This window comes from Tenebrio molitor, chromosome 1 (genome assembly GCF_963966145.1).
Source record: "Tenebrio molitor chromosome 1, icTenMoli1.1, whole genome shotgun sequence".
Taxonomy (NCBI): domain Eukaryota; kingdom Metazoa; phylum Arthropoda; class Insecta; order Coleoptera; family Tenebrionidae; genus Tenebrio; species Tenebrio molitor.
Genome location: NC_091046.1, coordinates 43,084,749 through 43,104,271, shown reverse-complemented (window position 1 = coordinate 43,104,271; position 19,523 = coordinate 43,084,749). Strand labels below are relative to the sequence as shown.

The 19,523-nt window shown below is 38.1% G+C and overlaps 2 protein-coding genes across 10 annotated transcripts in view; one reads left to right on the top strand and one right to left on the bottom strand.

The window, feature by feature from the left end:
• LOC138133353 (uncharacterized) overlaps window positions 1-19,523 on the bottom strand; it is a 175,259-nt gene that overhangs the window by 66,242 nt on the left and 89,494 nt on the right. The gene's annotated exons all lie outside the window — the stretch shown is intronic.
• LOC138133240 (prolactin-releasing peptide receptor-like) overlaps window positions 1-19,523 on the top strand; it is a 59,635-nt gene that overhangs the window by 17,443 nt on the left and 22,669 nt on the right. The window contains exon 1 of one of the 5 annotated variants that reach the window (XM_069051124.1): window positions 10,661-11,082. The exons of 1 other annotated variant lie outside the window; for it this stretch is intronic. The gene's annotated coding sequence lies outside the window, so the exon portion shown is untranslated. Of the gene's footprint in view, window positions 1-10,660; window positions 11,083-19,523 lie in introns of those variants that run through there. 3 more of the 5 variants (XR_011160293.1, XR_011160294.1, XM_069051092.1) reach the window with 3 other exon arrangements.

Genomic DNA, 19,523 nt, shown 5'->3' with positions numbered 1-19,523 from the left:
ATGACACAAAATGTATTGCATCCTTGGACCATTTTCAGTTATTTGTGAAGTGCACTCCCACAACATGATTATAAATTATAATTCAATAAATGGATTGGGGAAGGGCTCGCTGCTCCACTCACCTTATGAAAATCAGATCGACAGAGATGCGTAGCGGTGTTAAAAAATCATTTGTGTTGTATTTTTTATGTGAGGTGACGAGAGGATGTAGGTTAAAAAGCTGTGCTTTCCTTTGCGCGTGTGACAGATAAATTCTCCATTCGCGACGCGTTTGGATCCGCATAAAATAACAACTTATCCGAGTTTACGTCCGTGGAGTACGTCGTAGACGTTTAGTGGATGGTGAAGGGTTGGCAGCTGTAAAAAGATCAAGATACGCCGATACAATTCCCAATAAACGTGCATAATCTATCACGAGGCGCTCCCATAGGGAGAAGGCACGGAAGCCTTGGCCATGTTTCGATGTTACTTAACGTTTCGCTCGCATCACCATCAAAGTGCCACGAAAATAACACGTCCGGGAGGGAGAAAGAAATTCACTTAAAGAACGCGAGAGTTAACACTTTTTGTCACATTTCGACGAGCGCATCACAAGAAGGTGGCCCACTTTCGGTGATCTCGACTTTTTTTAATTAAAAGAAAAAGATTTTGAATTGAGGTTACATCACGATTTATCCTCGAAGGAGATTTTTTTTAATGTGCGGAAATCGTAAAATTTATTTGTTTTTTTCACTAGGAGCCTATAAACCAACCTACTGTTATCGACTTATTTTTGGCTTGTTAATTTGTTTTTCGCTTCCGCTCGCTTTACAATGAAATTTGACCAAGAGCAATAATGAGATCTGTGACTTTGGGAGTAAAATTTTATTAACGGATTCGGACAGATAGGACAAAACTTTCGGAAACAAAAACTTTTTATGCGGCTTTTTTCATGACTAGACTAGAAGCGTACTTACACCTTCCAATTGTAGATGACATTGTTTACCCATCAAGTCAATTTACAATAACCACTTCAGGAAAAGATAAAATTAGTATACATGTTAATTTATAAAAGAAGCTGTATGACGTGTGTAGGTTTTAATAAGAAAAACTAAACGCTGTTCAAAAATCAAAAAACCATTGTGGTGCAAATAACACACATTTTAAATGACATTTCCTATTACTTATCACAGTGACAGATAAGTCATTTGCACCACAATGCTTTTTTGATTTTTGAACAGCGTTTATACAGGGTGTTTTCGAAGTTGAGGCGTTCCTTGTAACACGAGGTACTATACATTATTCTTAAGAATTTTAGCCTAAATCTTCTCAGTAAAATGTTTTTATTAACAGAAATTATTGATTGTATATTTTTATAGTTTTCTAAAATTTTGAGTCCGGTCCTGTCTATTTCTCAGCTATACTAGATTCATAAACTGACGTGGTCCAGGATGGTGTCTTTCCGGAAATCGCTCTGCATACTCTCTGGTCGCCACAGTTGCATTTTGATAGCACCATTGCCCATACGTTCGCAACATATCTGCGAGGTCGTTATTTTAGTAATGATGAGCTCTTCTGACTAATTAGATGACAACTTTGACAGTATTTTTGATTAACGTACATGCTCATTTGATTTTTTTGTCGATTCTCATTTCTAAAAAATCAGCGCAAATTTGAGCAAGACCGGTTTAAAAATTTTCAAAAAAATTAACTTATTGTATCTTCATTGCCGTACACATTTTACTAAGGTGATTTTGCCTAAAACTCTTTAGAACAACCCATACTATCACATGTTAAAAGAAACGCCTCACCTTTGAAAACACCCTATATAATCCGTTTTTTTAATTTTTTTATTTTAATTGTCTTTAGGCGCAAAGAGTGAATAATAGTATACTGTTATTTTCAACATGAAATTACTTTAATTGTTCAACATCATCACGTGCGTCCGCTGTTGGACATATACCGGGTGACTTTTAATGATTGAGACAAATTTAGTGGGTTGGCACTCCCGAATAATTGGTACGCCTAGTCATTTGTCACAGAGTTGCCTATTGATTCGCTTTCTAGGTTTTAGTTAAAATTTTGAACTGTCATATTTGAATTTACCAATCAAGTATACCAACATAAAATCGTAAATATGTTGCCAACTGAACAAAAATTATTTCAATCATTAAAAGTCACCCGGTATAACACATTTCTACAGGCCATTAAGGCCCATGACTTAGTCCTCTCTGCATGTTACATCCCATTCTCCATGTCGTCACAACTATTCTTGACTATTTTTCTCCATTGTTCTCTATCCGGTGACGTTCTCTTCCAATCGGTTACGCCCGCCATTCTCAGGTCTGTTGTTACCACCTCCAGCCATTTCTTCTTCGGTCTTCCCCTCTTCTTCTTTCCTCCTTCTCCCTTCAGTAGCGCTCTCTTCGCATGTCTCTGCTCTGGCACTCTACCAACATGACCCAGCTACCTTATTCTGCACTATACTGATGTGTATGTATAGCTCTTTTATCTCTCTATTTGTTTTTCTTCTCCATCCTCCGTCTCCGGTTCTTGTCTCCTTAAATATTTTCCTCAGCATCTTCCTTTCCCATGCCTCCAGTTTTACCTCGCTCTTCTTCGTTAACACCCAGGTTTCACACCCATATACCACCGCCGGCCTCACCACTGTCCTGTATATCCTGATCTTCATTGGTTTGGAGATTTCTCTCGATATTAGCATTCTGTTTAGTGAGCCCATTGTCTTGCTACCTTTGCTAGATTATTACGTATTTCGTTTTCTCATCCTTTATCCTCAGTCCATAATCCCACGCAGCCTTTTCCAGTTTGCTCAATGCTTTTTCTATTTCCTTTTTTGACCTTGTTATCAGTGCATTGAATAGCATTGTGGATAGCGGGTCCCTTGTCTGACTCCGATGTTTCCTCCAAAACTTTCCGATAGTCTTCCGTCTGCTGAGATTTTGTTCTGCGTATCTGTCAAGGTCATTCTTGTCAGACTTTGGGTTTGTTCGAAGCTTTGCTTCTGTACCATCGTTAACGTAAAGATCTTCCTTTCCTGAGTCTTCCTGGTACTTGCCAATTAGCGTATCGTGAAAGAGGCTTATTAGTCTGTTTCTAATTATTCTTGTCAGCACTTTGTAAGTGACGTCGAGCAGCGATATCCTTCTGTAGTTTTCGCAGTTCGTTCTATCCCCTTTTTTTTTGGATGAGACATATTATCGCGTTTCTCCACTGCTGTGGCATTCGTTCTTCCTGCCAAATTCCATCAAATCAGCGCGCTCACCCTGCTTTTTAGTCTTCCTCCTGCGTATTTCAATATTTCCGTCGGGATGCCATTTTCTCCTGTACTCTTATTGTTTTTTAATTTAGCGAGTTCTTCTTCTATCTCTTTTTCTGTCGGTTCCTGCACTGCTTTTTGTTCGTTATTTTCTTGGGGCTCCAAATCCTCCACTTGCTCTTCATAACTATCAGTATTTAAAGCTTCATCAAAGATGTCTTTAGCTTGTCTTACTCTTTTCCTGTCCATTCCCAGTTCTTCTTTCTCAGGTATGTCGTTGTTTTCTGTTTCTCTATTTTTCCTTACACCCTGGTAGAAGTTCCTTATTTCTTTATTTTTGTAACTTTCTTCTATTGTCCTTAGCTTCTTTATTAAATTTTCTCTTTTCTCCTGCCTGCATACTCGTTTCGTTGTCTTCCTTGCTGCCTCATATCTTTTTTGGTTTTGTTCTGTCTGTCTATTTAGTAACATTAATCTCGCTTGGTACAATTCTTCTAGAACCCTTTTACATTTTTCCGTGAACCAGTCCTTGTTTTCCTTGTGTCTTCTTAGTCCTACATTTTCCTGCAAACTTTCCTTCATAACTTTTTCTAACCGGCCCCATTCTTTTTGAATATCCTTTTCTTGGAGTATGGTTTCAAGTTTCTTGTCCATCTCTTCCTTTATTTTTTGCATGGTTTCCTTTTTGAGAAGTTTCTGCGTGTTATACTTTTGTATTTTTTCGCCTTTCGTCTTCTTCTCCTTCATTTCTCTGGGAAAGTCTTAGCTTGTTGGCGTCTTTTTTGTTAGCGTAAGCGTTTTTGCCATCCCAAGCTGGTTCTGATTTTTAATTCCTGCGTTTGGTTATCCCTTGTAATTCATATTTCGTGTCATCTCTTCTGCTTCCTTCAAGTTATCTGCTATGATGTCGGAGGTTGCTCATTTTTACGCCATCGACAGTTACGCCTTTGTTATCCCAGTTGAATGCGTATTCCAACACTGCTGTGAATAGTTTAGGGGATACGGTGTCTCCCTGTTTGACACCTCATTCTATTGGAAATGTGTCTTGGAAATGTTCTTGTACATATTGCCGATCAGACGTGCGTATTCGTAGTCAATGCGGCATTGGCTTAGAGCAGCTAGTATAGAGCTTATTTCTACGGTGTCGATTACCTTTTGGAAGTCAACAAACACCAATACCAACAGTCTGTTATATTCTATTGTCTTTTCTTTTAACACTTTTGCTGTGAGTAGATAGTTATTTGTTCCGAATCCTGATCCTGAATCCTTGTTCTTTCCGATGCGATGATTAATTATCCTGATGAATATCTTGTACAGGTGAGAGAGCAGGTTTATAGGTCTATAGTTTACAACTTCTGTCGTGTCGCACTTTTTGTGATTTAACAGCATTAGTTTTCCACCTTTTTGGTATGTTCTTTTGTATAAGACATGAGTTCAAGAGATTTTTTTGCGAACTGTGGTAGAAGATCTTGGATTTTTTCATGGGCTATGAGTCATATCTGCGCAAAACTACGAATCTCGGTCTCGAGTAGGCACTACAAACCGACCGGAAAACATCTTTATTCGTTACGTTAGTATCATCTCTCTCTTGTCTATTTGCATGTAAAGTAGTCGACGTTTTCAGTTTTCATTTACAGATTTTTCACTGGTTTATCGCTCCGCCTTCGCGCAGATATTTCCAAGGTCACAACCCATGAGAGAATCCAACACCTTCAATCTACATAACAGATCTGAAACAAATTGTACCATTCGTATCGTCTGAATGAAAAAATATTAAAAAAAAAAGAAAAACAAAAGGATTTTTGCATTTGTACGAAACGAGGGATGTTTTTTTAAAATTTGGTTACTTTTTGATTAGCGAAATTCGACTGTTTATTCGTACATTGTGATTTTTCCGTGTAAACAAGAGATGCAGCCTCGTTGTGAAAACAGCCGTCGAATCGATAAGCGTAAAAATTGTTTTGGCGTACCTATTTACCCTCTTTCCGGCAAACAATCTATTACAAGACATTTTTATTTATTTCTCGGACGCCAGCCGATTGCGAAGGGTGTAATGGCAAATTTGTCGACGGAGATTATCGAATCGCCATCTGCGCATACACGATCGCAGCCGCGAAAATGGCGACCGGAGCTTTCGGCGGCCCGTTCCGCCGACGATGACACCAACGCCGTTTTCACCCTCGACGCCTATCGATTGTCGCCTCGCGTACAAATGTACTTCCGACTCGCCGAAACTGCCAATCGAACACTCGAGGCCCGAAAATTGACGGATAAACATAGGAAATGGAGCTTCGATAACCTTTTGTTTTTTTCCCACCCTTCGTGAATTATTGATAAACAGCGGCAACATCTTTCGATAAAACGGGTGGAAGACGAAAGAGCCGCTTCCGTCGGCTTTTCAAAAATTCTGAGTCGAACTGGTGCATCCGAGAGACAAATGGACTGTCTCTTCGGCGGCAATATTTTACTTGTCGAACTTGATAATAAATCATGAGGCCATATAAGCGGGGGTCGCGCCGGGAATACAAATGGTTGGGGGTTGAAAAATGCAAATCGGTTGATATAACTGTATGAATTAAATGAAGCGAGAAAAAGGAGAGGAGCATTATTATTTTCGGAATTGTTTGATTTTGTGCATCGCTGGATCAGGGGTCTTGAATATCCTCATCGTGTCAGGGAAAGAACTATGCGATACGTTAATTTCACATTTTACAGTTGGATGGAACTTTTACAAAAAAAAACTGTGTCTGCACAAAATTTCGACATATTCTATCAAGAAAAAGGATAATCGAACTATTTGTTATTAATAGAAATAAAATATTAACAAACTAGAAATAGCTATTTTCAATACAAGTGAGCAAAGTAGTGCATTTATTTAATGACAGAAAGGAAGTTGGGCGTCCGAGCCGTAGACGAGGGCCCCAACCATACAAGTGATTAAATGCACATTTGCTCAAGCGTGTTGAATCTGATTTTTCCATGATCATAAAATACAGTCGCGGAATAGAAATTTGAGTTAAATCAGTAATACCAACACACAATGCATTTAGCATGAATTTTCCCAGAAGTTTACCCCAAGCAATTTCACGTTTTTTCGTCAATTGAAATCTAAATAACAGGTAACAAATTTAAATAATTCAAAAATAAGACAAGCTTTAGTTTAGTTTAGTTACTAATATTCAGAAAGCATTTTAAAAAAAGATTTAAAAAATTTTCAGTACAACATATTGGGCGCCCTCTATCCACAAACTCTCAAAACATTCACTTTGCTCACTAGTGAGAAAATATGTTTTTCTCACTAGTGATTCAATTGCCATATTTGCTAACTATGTATTTTCAGTGAGCAAAAACCACTAAAATTCAATGATCATGTAAAAAAATTATTCTCTACTGATTTTTCATGCAAGCGTGACATTCAAATGAAAATATTGTAGCTTTGGGGTAGTGCAGTTTTGTTGTTTATTCCTCGGGTGATAGTTTAGCAAGAAAAGCGAAACACAAATTTGTGAGAAAAGAAAACCAATTGATCTTACGTTGGGTTGTGTTGAATTGTTTAGTTCAGGCAATTTGAGAGGCGGCGCCGGGGGTGGTGGCCACCCTTGTGCAAAAATAAATTTTGCTGTCGTTTCAAATGAGTAGAAAGCTCTATTATTTTTTTTTGCTCGAAAGTGGCGTGTCCAAATTATTTTAACCCACCTAAAAGGGTTCGAAATGTTGTTTGTTACGAAACGATTTAGATTGTTAGTAAGGACAGGTTAAAATACAGTGTTTACGGAATGTCTGAAATAACGCAAATGTTTTCTTTCTAGATGAGCTTTTCGAAAACAACTAAAAGAAATAGTTTGCGATAATTTGCGTTTTTTCATCACTTTCTGTTTCCGGTCGATGTTGTTACTCCATTTCTTCGATTGACAACCTCCATTTGGTGCAAAATTGGAAAAATTATGAAATTCTGATTTATGCACGTACCGTCCAAACGGGTTGGCAGTAAAATAACAGTTTGATACCGAAATTACCACAAACATTTCTTTTGATATCAATAAATAAAAAAAATCAAATAGAAAGGAGGCCTTTATGCACGTTTTGAAACTAAAAATCTTTCAACAAAAACAATCAAAGTTCAAAGCGATTTTTTCATCTTTACAGTACGCTAATTTCTTTTGGAACAAATATTTTTTGAAGAATGAAGTTAGCCTTTGAAAATCAAGTCATTTTTCGTTTTTTCGCGCTGTCTAAAAACAGCTCTACACAATAAACTTTATTATTATTATAAAAAATCTAGATTTTTGACGCAAACAATGTGATCCTATGAAGATTTAAATTGTTTCCCCCTGTTAAATTTATTCCTTTACAAATTCCTCCCAATGGAAGCCTGCTTCGCTATTTTTGTCAGTGTCACCTCAATCTGACGATGGCTTTTGTGCTCTATGTCGGGGTCCCCAACTGGAATATTGAATATTTGAATTTTTTACGAAAAAGCGGTACAATTTTATATACAATTTGTAAGGGCGAAAATTTTCTGTTGTGATAAAAACGGAGCCTTCTCAAAAAGTGGTTATGGAAAAAATTAAATAATTAAAATTAAAATTCTCATAGTTACAAAAAATAGAGACTAGTTAATTACACAAAATGACTCTTTTGGTAAAAATTGGGGGGCAAAACATTTTCGAAAACTTGCGAATTTTGCAAAATGTTATAGAGAAAAGTTTCATAAGTTGGCTAGTTCTTCCACTGGTTAAAATTAACATACGTATAGTGCTTGTAACTTCCTAAGGAATTCTGACTTAAACCCTAAATAAACCCAACAAAGACCCTACTTAAAGAAATTTATTGTCATATTCTGCCTGTCAATTACTAGACGGTCTCCGACAAATATTTTGAGTACTACCCCAGGTAGTTTTTTTCTCCGAGGCCGGCTAGTGATTGACAGGTACAATATCACAATAAATTTCTTTAAGTAGGGCCTTTGTTCGGTTTATTTATGACTTAAGCCAAAATTCCTTAGGAAGATAAAAATACTATATGTCAGATACACCCTGTATATCTATACCACAATGATTATACAACAAAAAAAAACACAGAGAAATGAAATCAAACAAATGAAATTATTTTAGAATCCTTGAAATGCAGCTACGCAAGCTTTGACTTGCCATTCCATGCGCAATTTTGTTGATTTTCTTAATGTAAGAGTTATTCTACTTTTGTTTGAATTACCGAAAACTTTTATAACGAACTTGAAATCTCCATTTACTCTTTCTCATAGCGGCAGCTTTTTAGTTTTCTACCACCTCCTTTTCTACTTTGTTTTGTTACTTTTCCAACTTCGGTGATCAAATTAGTCACCCCAATACAGAAATTTCGATTATTTCGCTACGACTGATCTAATTAACCTTCAACCCATTTTTACAACAATTCACTGATTTTTATTTTTCGCGTTAGTTTATTTTGCCTTTATTTCGTTTTATTCTCCTATAAATACGTCGATAAATAAATCTCCGCGTTCCAACTTATCCTGCAACTCCAGACTCGTCATTTGGCAAGAACTACCTCGACGATCAGAATTCAATTTAATCTCTGCGTCGTGGTCTTGCTGGGCACTCCCAACCACCAAACAGCATCCGCAAATCTCATTTGCTTCTCCTCTTTTCCAGTCTAAAACGTCTGAATTTGTCGAGTTTTGTGGCGTCAAAACAAACGTCGCAGCCACCAATAATCAATTTCATACCCCCCAAATAAATATCAACTGACAAGCTCTTATCTTGTTCCACGTGAACATCATAAAACATAGCTTATTTTTAAATGATAAGAAAGATTATGCAAATTCTACCACATGGATGAGATAACCTACAACAATAGCGGTGTTTTGTTCACAGGATTTATGAAAATTCTACAAATAATTGACCCTCGCAGTGGTAAAATATTAGAATACATACAGTAAGCTTGTGTTAAGTTCCATGGCTTATCAAGCTTCATGTACAAAAATTTCCCAACATATAAATGTACCTAATACCTAATTCATCGTGTCTCTACAACGTATTACAAAATATACAACGTATTGTATCGGGCGTTCAAATGAAATCCTGGGCTGAGTAGGCGTTGGAAAAATTAAACCGTTTAGAACAATGTCAAGTTTGAATTTCCCGCCGTTTGACACGAATGACATTTGTTTATGTTTAATCGGGACATAATTGAACATGTTTGTTTTCAGCAAAGGGTGCCCTTAGATATTTGCTTCGAGAATAGGAATCGTTACGTTATTCTATTTTTGATGTAAAACATTGCAAAGAAAGAAAAAAAATTTGGCACTAAATTTTAGGTTAGCTGTCAACATGCTCCAATTAATCTACGCTTTAAAAAAGCACAACAATTGACGGTTTCCATCGCCTTCCCAGCCTAGGATTTCATTTGAACGCGCGATACCTACATTAGAGAAATTAAAACGGTTATTTTTCAAATCTGTTTAGGCTGATGAATACGGGGAATTAACAATCCAAAGCTAATACAATACAAGAGGGAGAAAGTGGTTCGAAAATAATTACTGGCTATATTTATCCGAATCCACTCCAAACACAAGAGACATATTTAAATACGTAGTACATGTTGTTTCCTTGTTATTTTCTTCTCATATTTCAACGCTGTCTTGTTCCTCCGCTTCAACTCTCACCTTTAGCTTATTTTTTTCCACTCTCCAAACACAATAATACCCACCCACCCTCTCCATCTTTCACAAACGTATCAAAATCCTTCGCTTTCCATTTCCTACTTTCTCGTTTAAAATTGCAGTTTCTCTCGAGATTAACAAATCCTTTTTTGTCTTTAACCGCGTTTTCAAATTCATCTTCTTTTCCCCTGTCGTGCAATGCTTCTTTAAAGTGGTCCCAACAAACCAAAATTCCAATTTTTGTGGCACTCTCGCCTGATTTGACGTCTCCCGCGAGAGAACAAAAAATGAGCAGGGTCTATATTTTTGTCAAGTTTTTGATTTATTAATGTCGCACGAAGTTGGCACCGCCGACTTGCGCCATTTTCTTTAATTCGTGCTCGCACGGCCGTAATAAACTACACGGCCGTTTGTTTAATTGCACTCGCGAGCCCCGTACTTTGTAAGCTCCTTGTGTTTCTTTATTTACAATTTGAGAAAGCGGCGTCCCTGACGTGCGATTGAGGTTATGTCAAGTAATTAATATCACTTTTGGTGCGGCCGAAGACGCGAGGGTGATTCATCGGGACCGGCGGCGCAAAAATGAGGCAGTTCCGGGGGCGCCGCGCCGCGCGTCTTTCTCCGGTTCGTTTACAATTACCCGGAAAATTATCGAATATTACATAAATTAAGGGCACGAACGGAACCGATAATTATGGCGCGATCCGCTTCCTCCATCGTTCGGTCCTCGTCGAAGCTTCAGCTTCCCGTCTCTATCATAACGACGGCTCCGACGCCCCTGCGTGGGCATCGCGACGCTCCGATGATCTCGTCGGCCTCGTGCTCAGTTTGTCGGGGTCCGCTGTCGAATCCGCACGCGTCGAGTCCTTCCGCACGGACGTATCTGTTGGTGCTACTTCTGAGGGGGCTTTGTTTTTCGTTTTTGCTTTGGTTGAATGGTCACACTTAAAACACCACTAAATTTCGACCACTCTAACCGGGAGTCCTCCATGGCTGTCGCTTCAGGTCTAACTAATTAATTGCCTAAACGAGCTCTGATTGCGCCTCTGTAAACGCGGCCTTACCCGGAGATGTGACCACTTCAAGCAACGTTTTTTTTCGTTTTTGGTCACTGTCGAGGTGCTTGTTTCGTGTGTTCCTGTCTTAGCGCATACGGTCCCAACTGGTAAACAATTTTTTTATACTGTGCTTTTGTTTATTTTATTAACACAAACTCAAATCTGTGCTCGCTCGGCCGGGTTGTTCGCAGCCGAAGAGGTTTTGAGTTTGCGGTTCTGACTGGCCGAGCGACCGCTCGTCGAGCACCCTCACGATTTTCATTTGGGGTGGTCGAGCCAGTGCAAAGAATGCGGTGGTGTCTTATTTAGACCGGCTAAAAATCAACCGGAAGGAGCCAGCGTCGCACCGGTTTATCGTTAAGGGCCATTTACACAGGTTGCGCTTAGCGATTTAACCCGAACATAAATTTAACCGACACTTAAACGGTGAGAGCTGATTTGTCAGCCGCTAAAACTCCTCACGATTTAATTGGCGCTTAAATTTAACGGCTCCCAACTACTCAACTCCAAGTTTACTCGATTTGACGACAAATAAGATAACCTAAAAATTCAAACCACATTGTAAATCTCAGTTTCAGGTTTTCCGCGACTGCAATTCTTTTTTTTTACCAAAATATACGCTCTTTATTATCGGCAACCTTACAAAACCACAATCGACAAAAAAATCCTCAAAATTGTGAAATACAGGGTGTATCAAAACGTCCACACCAACTACTTGTAATCGTATAAAGTAGAATTAGAGAGACGTGAAAAAAATAATGCAAATATTTTCCTGATGATTTTTTGTTTTTTCTTATTTTTCCAAGTTTTGATTTTTTTTACACCCTGTAACTTTTAATTGAAGCTGAGAAAAAATGTTCTTTCAATTTTTTTATGTTCTTCTCAATGTATTCTGTACAACAGCTAGTAGTTGTTGCGTTCGTTTTGAATCACCCTGTATCTAATTATTTTCAAAATATGTATCTGTTTTTTTCATTTCATTCTGTTGACTTCGCCCCAAGACAAATTGATATACTACGACCACCGAAATGAATTACGCCATTCAGTCCCGCTTCTGATGATTGCACACCCAAAAAGCATTTTTTTTATTATGTTGGCAGCGACGCGAAATGTCCACTTGAGATACTTTTCTATCGAAATTGCACCCTGGATGCCGCTCGAGTATCGATTCTGCACGCTGATATTTGTAACAAATTTATAAAAAAATATCGAAATAAATTTGCTCTCCGTGGAAATTTTCCTTGTGAGGATTTCACAATGTTGTATCGAGCGCCCACCTCCGTCCGACACTTTGAATGCGTCAGTAAATCAAAGAAAATTTTCGCAAATGCTGGAATTGCCTCTGAGAGCTTCTTTAAATGCTACAGTTTAGAGCGAGCTTTGAGAGAAAATTGAATTCAATTGTGTTCGACGGGTGAGGACTTGCAGTTTACCTTTAGCGCCTTAATTATTGATGGCAGTTTGCGTCATGAATCGATACAAGTTTCAGCTGGTTTTAAAACAGAATAAAAATAACATCTCGGCGTTTTTTTGCTTTTCTACATATTTTCAAAAAAATTGGCGTTTCTAAATTAATTGGAACGAGGTCTCGGCGTGCTACGACTGAAATGTCAAAAGCGCCATCTACATTTCGACATTTAGAACCACTTTTTTGACTTATTTTCCAAAAGATATTTGTGTCGTTATTTAGTAATTGCTGTGGAGCCCCTTATATCTAATTATGACAGATGACGTCCAATTACTCGACGAAATACGTCGATCTGTCAGAAGCGGTCGCAATAAGAGGGTTTTATTACATTTATAAAAGTAATATCTCCGCATTTTCGTTTGTTGCCAGGGAAAATGAATTTTTGTTTGGACATATTTCGTGACGATGTCAGCAAGTCCAAATTTTATAGCGACCCCAAAAATTTCTCCACAATAAAAGTATCGTGTACGCCATTGTTGTCCCCAAGGACCCACCTCTTATTTGAGACCATTCGTGGTAATAAAATTTTATGAGCGAGGTACGTTTGATTTTTTCTGTTTCCACGACGAACGTGAACGCCAGGAGATTATGTGGGATGATGGAAATTTGAACAAGGGGGAATTTTATGTCGACTTAAGTGCGACGTCAACGCGTGAATGTCAAAAATGACATTTGTCCCGTGAATGTTGCGGCGCAAGATGGCGCCTCATTTCGGGAGTAATTTTGTTTTAATTGGGTTGAAACTATTGTAGCGCTGTTAAATTTGTTTAAATTGGGCAGAAAGGGACGGTGTTTAATTAGTTTCTCAGTTCCGTGACGTAATAGGCGTTTTTAATACTTGACAGAAGGTTACGACCGGAGTTTACCCAGCGCTGACGGCGAAGTGGAGAACTAATTTGACGGGCGGGGTTCCGTTCCATGTAGCGTGAGGTCAGGTCGGGTCAGGTCAAGTCAGATCATGTAATGTGAGGCGACCCATGGTAAAAAAACAGTAATAACAATATTCTTTTTCGCTGTTCCATTTTCCTCATCATAACACTGGCAGGAAAATAGATGTGCTGAGGAAAATTCAGTGAGATAATTGTGTACAGGTGGCTGAAGCTCCATCTTGTTAAGTGGTCGATTTCGGCCGGATGAAAGTGTCACAACTGTAATTTGTTTTTACTTAAAGAGGACGCAGATTGCGCGACTTTTGGGTCATGAAGACGGTCCCCTCTCATGAATAGTAAAAATACAAAATCCGCCAGTCCGAGAAGATGGTGTAGTTTTTATTTTGCAGTGAAATTTTTCGTGCCAGACGAGCATACATATTTTATTTTTGGCGCACATGAAGAAAGCACTCGACGTGCGAGAAAGCCGCGTTAATCCTGGAAATGTTTTAATCAGTTTGCATTTTGCGTAATTTTTTCGTCGTAAGCAAGATTAATTTTCCATTTGGAATTCCGCTACGGGAAACCTGTCCTAATTAAGATGAGTTAGAGAGGAAGAAAATCTGGACAATTAGCGTCTAATGAACAATGAAATATGAAAAAAGCTCAGGTGCGCTTTTTTATAATTTTGCCTTCGAGCGAAATGTTGCGCCCGGAAAAACCCTTTCATTCGCGACGGCGATTTCTCCGGATGTGCTTCACAGCGGGGCGAGTGTGCACAAAAAGACGCTAGTTAATTGTCAGTTGATTTAATAATGCAGCGGTTAGTTGGTTCGGGGGCGGCGTTCAAACTCCCCAAAATTACACTTTCGCCAGTTCATAAAAAGGATTAGTCACTATTAAACTCGGCGCGGAAATGCGGAAGATTTTGCGACGTCTTAATTAAAAACGACGTAATTATAAGCAAACGACTTTAATGAGGTTAGTTCGAGTTTAAATTAAACATCGAACAAAAGTTTAATTACGTCTTGCTAGATTTCCCCAAATGTTGATATCAGCGGGTCTTGAGCCAACACGGTTCGATAGGGCAAATATGACTCTAGAGAAGGAACAGCAACAACGACTACACCATCCTACAGAGGGTAAAAACATCTACAATTAAAAAAAAGAATAATCGTTTTGCTGTACTTCAAAATTAATTAAGAAGTCTAATTCAAAGCGAACATTGTTGGAAACTGCGTTAAAAATGTCTTTATAGTGTCCAGATACTATGTGAATTTTTTCAGAGTTTTCAACGACGTTTAGATTTTTTTAATGAATCCGGGAGTCACGCGAAACTGAAATATTTCGCGGCGCACTTTTGAACGTCTTCAAGTCTAAACTATAGTCGACGCAGCGACTCAATGGAGTCATAAACTGGCGTGATCTTCATTTGGTTTTCGGGGGATGATTTCCTATTGGTGCAGCTCAATGCACGCAGCCGAAATTTCATCACGTGAACGCCTCGTGACTACTCCACTGGTTCGCCGCGCCGACTATATTAGCTACAGTGCTGCCACTCATTAACAGTAATCGCAGAGTCGTTCTTTTTCCCTGGATTGTTCCATTCATTTGCATTTTGGTGTTGCAGCAACGAGGCCTTCGATTGCACCAATAAACATCTGTCGCCGCAGCGTCAATTAAAATTCGGTAAATATTGGTCGCTCAATTATTGCATTTATCACGTTTATTTTTATTTTCTAATTAGGATCCAGTGTTTAATAGAATTCTCCAGTGTGTAAATATTTGTGGTGCAAATCACACTACTTACATGTTTGATTATCAAACATTTTGTAATTGTGCGATTCTTAGTGCCCTGATAATACTTTTTTTTCGGCGAGCACAAATGGGGTGGTTGTTATTAGTTAAAGTGGTGATAAAACGATAATTTTTATTGTGGGACAGGATTAAATAATTATGTTAACCGATAGCGGCCTATTATGACTCGCGTAATAAATTTCATGGTGATTGAACCGTAAAACTCTGAAAAGGAGTTGTGCAAACGGCGTATTAAAGATAAGTACAGGTTGTATCCAGCACTGAAATTTGAATTTCGACAAGATAATGCGCGACCCCACATCTTAACATATGTAGGTTTCGGTGCTTCACTCCTCCCGGGGAAGTGGAGCTCCTCAATTCGGAAATCAAGAGGTCTGGAATAACAATATTATTCCACCCTTACTCGCATTTCAAGCCTGTTATAAGTGAGGGTGTAAGAAGTCGTAGTTGAGCCACTTGTTATTCAATAATTTCTTGTTTGTGGCGATAATTTCAAGGTTTGGGTTTTGTTCGGCTCATTGAGATTCGCACTCGGCAACAAATAATGAAAGTTTATTTTACAAAACATATAATCCATTAGGGAGTTATTAAATCATGGACTTGCTCTTGGTCTAATGTTACAGTTATTGTTATGCCTCCCTGGGGATAACCGTTAATAGCTTAATTTCAACGCGGCCTAATTGTAAATGAAGAAAGTTATAAATGAGGCAAATTTCAATTTGACCTTTGCAGATATGAGCTCGAAGAAAAATCCGAAACTGTTGCTCCATTTTAATTTTTAATTGCAATACAAGAAACAGAAAAACATGAGTGGGTGGCTTCAACACACGTTTTTCATCTTCTTGTATTTCCTCTCCTCCAAATTTTGTTATATGTTCCGACGGTGGTGTCAATTTGTTTCTACCGGGGTCATTTGAAAAGTTCGCGACCTGGCACATATAGATGTCAGTGCCGTGCAGTGTATAGCTTTCTGAATACAGGTGTTTCGGTGTATTTCTTTTTAATGGAAAAAATGGAAATTGTGCAGTAATTAGGTTTTTGTAAAAAAGTTCCAGACCAACAAATTTGTAACAAGACGAAAAATATAGTTCCTGAAATTATTGACGTTCTGGACGGCATAGATAAATTAGTAGGTATTTCATATCTAAGACGCCCTCCGGAAGATGGCGGCGATAAATGAAAAATTCGAAATGAAAATTTTTCAAAATGGATTTTCTTAAGAAGAATATTACAGATTTTTTCTTAGACGTAGACGTGTAAGTGAAGTTTTCATGGCAAAAATAGCAGGACTGAAGCTGGATTTAGCGCTTCATCCACTTTATTCGCCTGATTTGGCTCTGTCTGAATTCCATCTATTTCAGGACAGACTCCCAACATGGAATAAAATCATTTTAGCAACATTAGTCAAAAAAGTTTTTCATCATCAAATTGCTAACTTTTGAAATGACCCTCGTACTGTAACACTTATGGCATAGTAGAGCGCGCATTATCTTGTTGAAATGTGAAATGATGTAACTTAAAATATGTGTATCTCATTTGGTCCTAGATTAGATTTGTTCCTATTCAAAGATAATAAAGAACCATCTAGGTATACCTGGTGGCGGTGAAAAATGTTTTTTCTTTGGACTGGACAAAAAGCTGATTTGATTCGAGAGGTTGAAACTAGTTTGACACGCACATTGGATCTTGTTTCTCTTTGTTTCGTGAAAAGTGACTGCAACTTATAAATTTTACAGATATTTCGTGCGATCAAATAAATTTCAGATCAAGAATGCTTCGGAGTATCATCTGTTCCATTTAAATACGCGCACCAAACGGCAGTCCAAAGCACTCTTGATATGAAATTTATTTCATATTTCAATAATTTCCTTATAATATACAGTTTATAACTAAAAATTAATAATAATGAAATAGTTATTTGTGTATCAAGGCCAAAAAGTGCATCTTTTTCGTCCGAGTCTGAGTTTTCTGGCCGAGGCGCAGCCGAGGCTTGAAAACAGGCGAGGCAAAAGGCACTTTTTGGCAGAGATGCACATTGCAATTTTTAGGCCACCGCACGAACTACTAAGAAAAAGACAAATTTATTTTGTATGCACTTTTTTCAAATAGATACATTTATGTATTTAATACATATTAACAATTTTTTTTAAGTGTTTCTTATCAGCTGGCCAACAAAACTAGAAATTTATGATTTACAATACAATTATATACTTATTTACATAATTTATGGTGACAGGACAAATATCGGTTTTGTCGGTTTCGTTGCTAACTTACTAAACAGACTAACAGATGGCGCCACGGTCAGCGTTCGAAAAAGTACGTCGGAAAAAGAGTAATTTTTCGTCCGCTTGTGAGTACGTAACGTTGCTTACTTATGAGGCTGTGTAGGTTAAAGTTGCAGTCGTTTAGTAAAACCAATAGCTAAGAAAATGGGGGCGGACGGAGCTTTAAAATTGAAACTAGCTCCGGGCGTCAATAAATTTTAAAAATATGACGCCTTTATAAGCGAGGAAACGTAACTTTTTTCGCCGTCACTCAGTATATGCGTGCAATATGTGTGAAATACGTTTTTTAGTGCATTATTTACGGGCGAGTGAGTGCTGTTTCAATTTAAAGTTAAAATGTCTGGAGAATATATTGTGCGGGGATTGCATTAATTTTGAAGTTATTATGAAACCGTTTAGGACGTCACGATAAAGTTACTAGGTTAGATATAATAAGGGATGAAGTTCAAAGATAAAGTTATATTGGTGAATTAATTAAATTTGTTATTCGATTTCGACGCGCATTCAACAGCTGAAAATACAGGCGAACTTTTCGAATTCTATTTTCATATTAATGTATTCGCTCATCGATTATTCATCAGGTTTTTGTTACCCGAACGCCATTTTTAATTTCATTTCTAAATTGAATCATATGGCGTGTTTATGAAACGGCGTATTTATATCAAGAGTGTATCCCAATTTGTCAACAGGTTGGAGATGAAATATGAAAGTGGGTAGGTGTTTGTTGAAATCACTGTAAAGTACATTCCAAGAGTTTCGTTCCGCATCTACCAGCTCCGCCTCTGGTGGCGAAACACCAAACCAAACTAGTCCGTCGTCTTTGATGTCGCTCGCACCTCCTCAACCTCTTAAGAAACTACCGTGCACCTCGGGCAGTAGGACCACCCTTTCAACTTGCATCCCAGCTCACTTGCAAACTAGTTTACCAACCGAGTCTTTTTTACCGCAACACCAAGAACAAAGAGCCACGTCTCAGGAGCTTCACGAGCCCGTCCTGTTTGTCTTTCATTAGATCCGATCTTGACTCTTATTATTTTTTCATCTGGTGCAAAAACATCTATGCCTCCCCCATCCATTAATAGTAGATTAGGTGGAAGCGTAAAAGTTTCTCGGCGCCATTCTAATTTCATTTTATCCAGCGGCGTCGCGAGCTTTCGATGTGCTTCCGCGGTTATTGCAGGACGGAATTGTCGATGAGCAACTACATTTCGCCGTCTTGAGGGACCTTCTCTGTTCTTGGGCCGTCGTCGGGTCGGTTTTTACGTCAATCTATAAATCGAAACGAAATAGACACCTGTTGCACGTATTTCGTATTCAATTAATAGTGAGGGTGAGATTGTGGTGGATCGCGGACTGTTTGGTATTCCGGACGGGGCGCTGCCTCTTTTGTTCAAGTATAAATAAAAGGCGTAAATGATCTCGGATTGGATAATGAAGACGCTACACGAGTTTTACGACATAAACTACTTCGGAACGCATAAATTTTATGGATTTTTTTCAATATAAACACCTTCGACGTTATTTATGAAAAGATACTGAAATTGGATATTTTCAGCCCACGGTGAATTGTATTTTCGTAGCCGAACGAGATGCCATATTCGTTAATTCAATCTTTTATATTTATCGCTCTGTTGTTCTCTTATATCACTCCAACGTGGATACGTAACTTCATCGCCGCTACGTTTATTTATAGCAGGAAAAAAATCAAATATGTTATCTAAATTTTCTTTCCAAAATTTTTTCTTACCAATTTTCACCTTTTCAATGAAAATGTGGTTAACATAAATGTTGCCATATTTTGCTTTCCTTTCATTTCTTTTTGATTTTCTGTATTGCATTCCTAATTTTTTGTCTTCATTTAATGTTTCATACATTTCTGTCGCATGTTTTATTTCCTGTACAGGTATTTATATCTTCATACTAACATTTCTTTACCAATTATAAACGCATCCCTTATCCGCTTAAGTTTTCAATACTTCCCATTCATTTTCTTCGATCCATCAGTCTCTTCCCCTCTGCATTTTCTACCTTGTCTTTGGATCTCCTTTTCCCATCCCCCTCTCCTATTTACAATTTCTTGCTCCTTTTCTCCCATTCTCCCGTTGAAG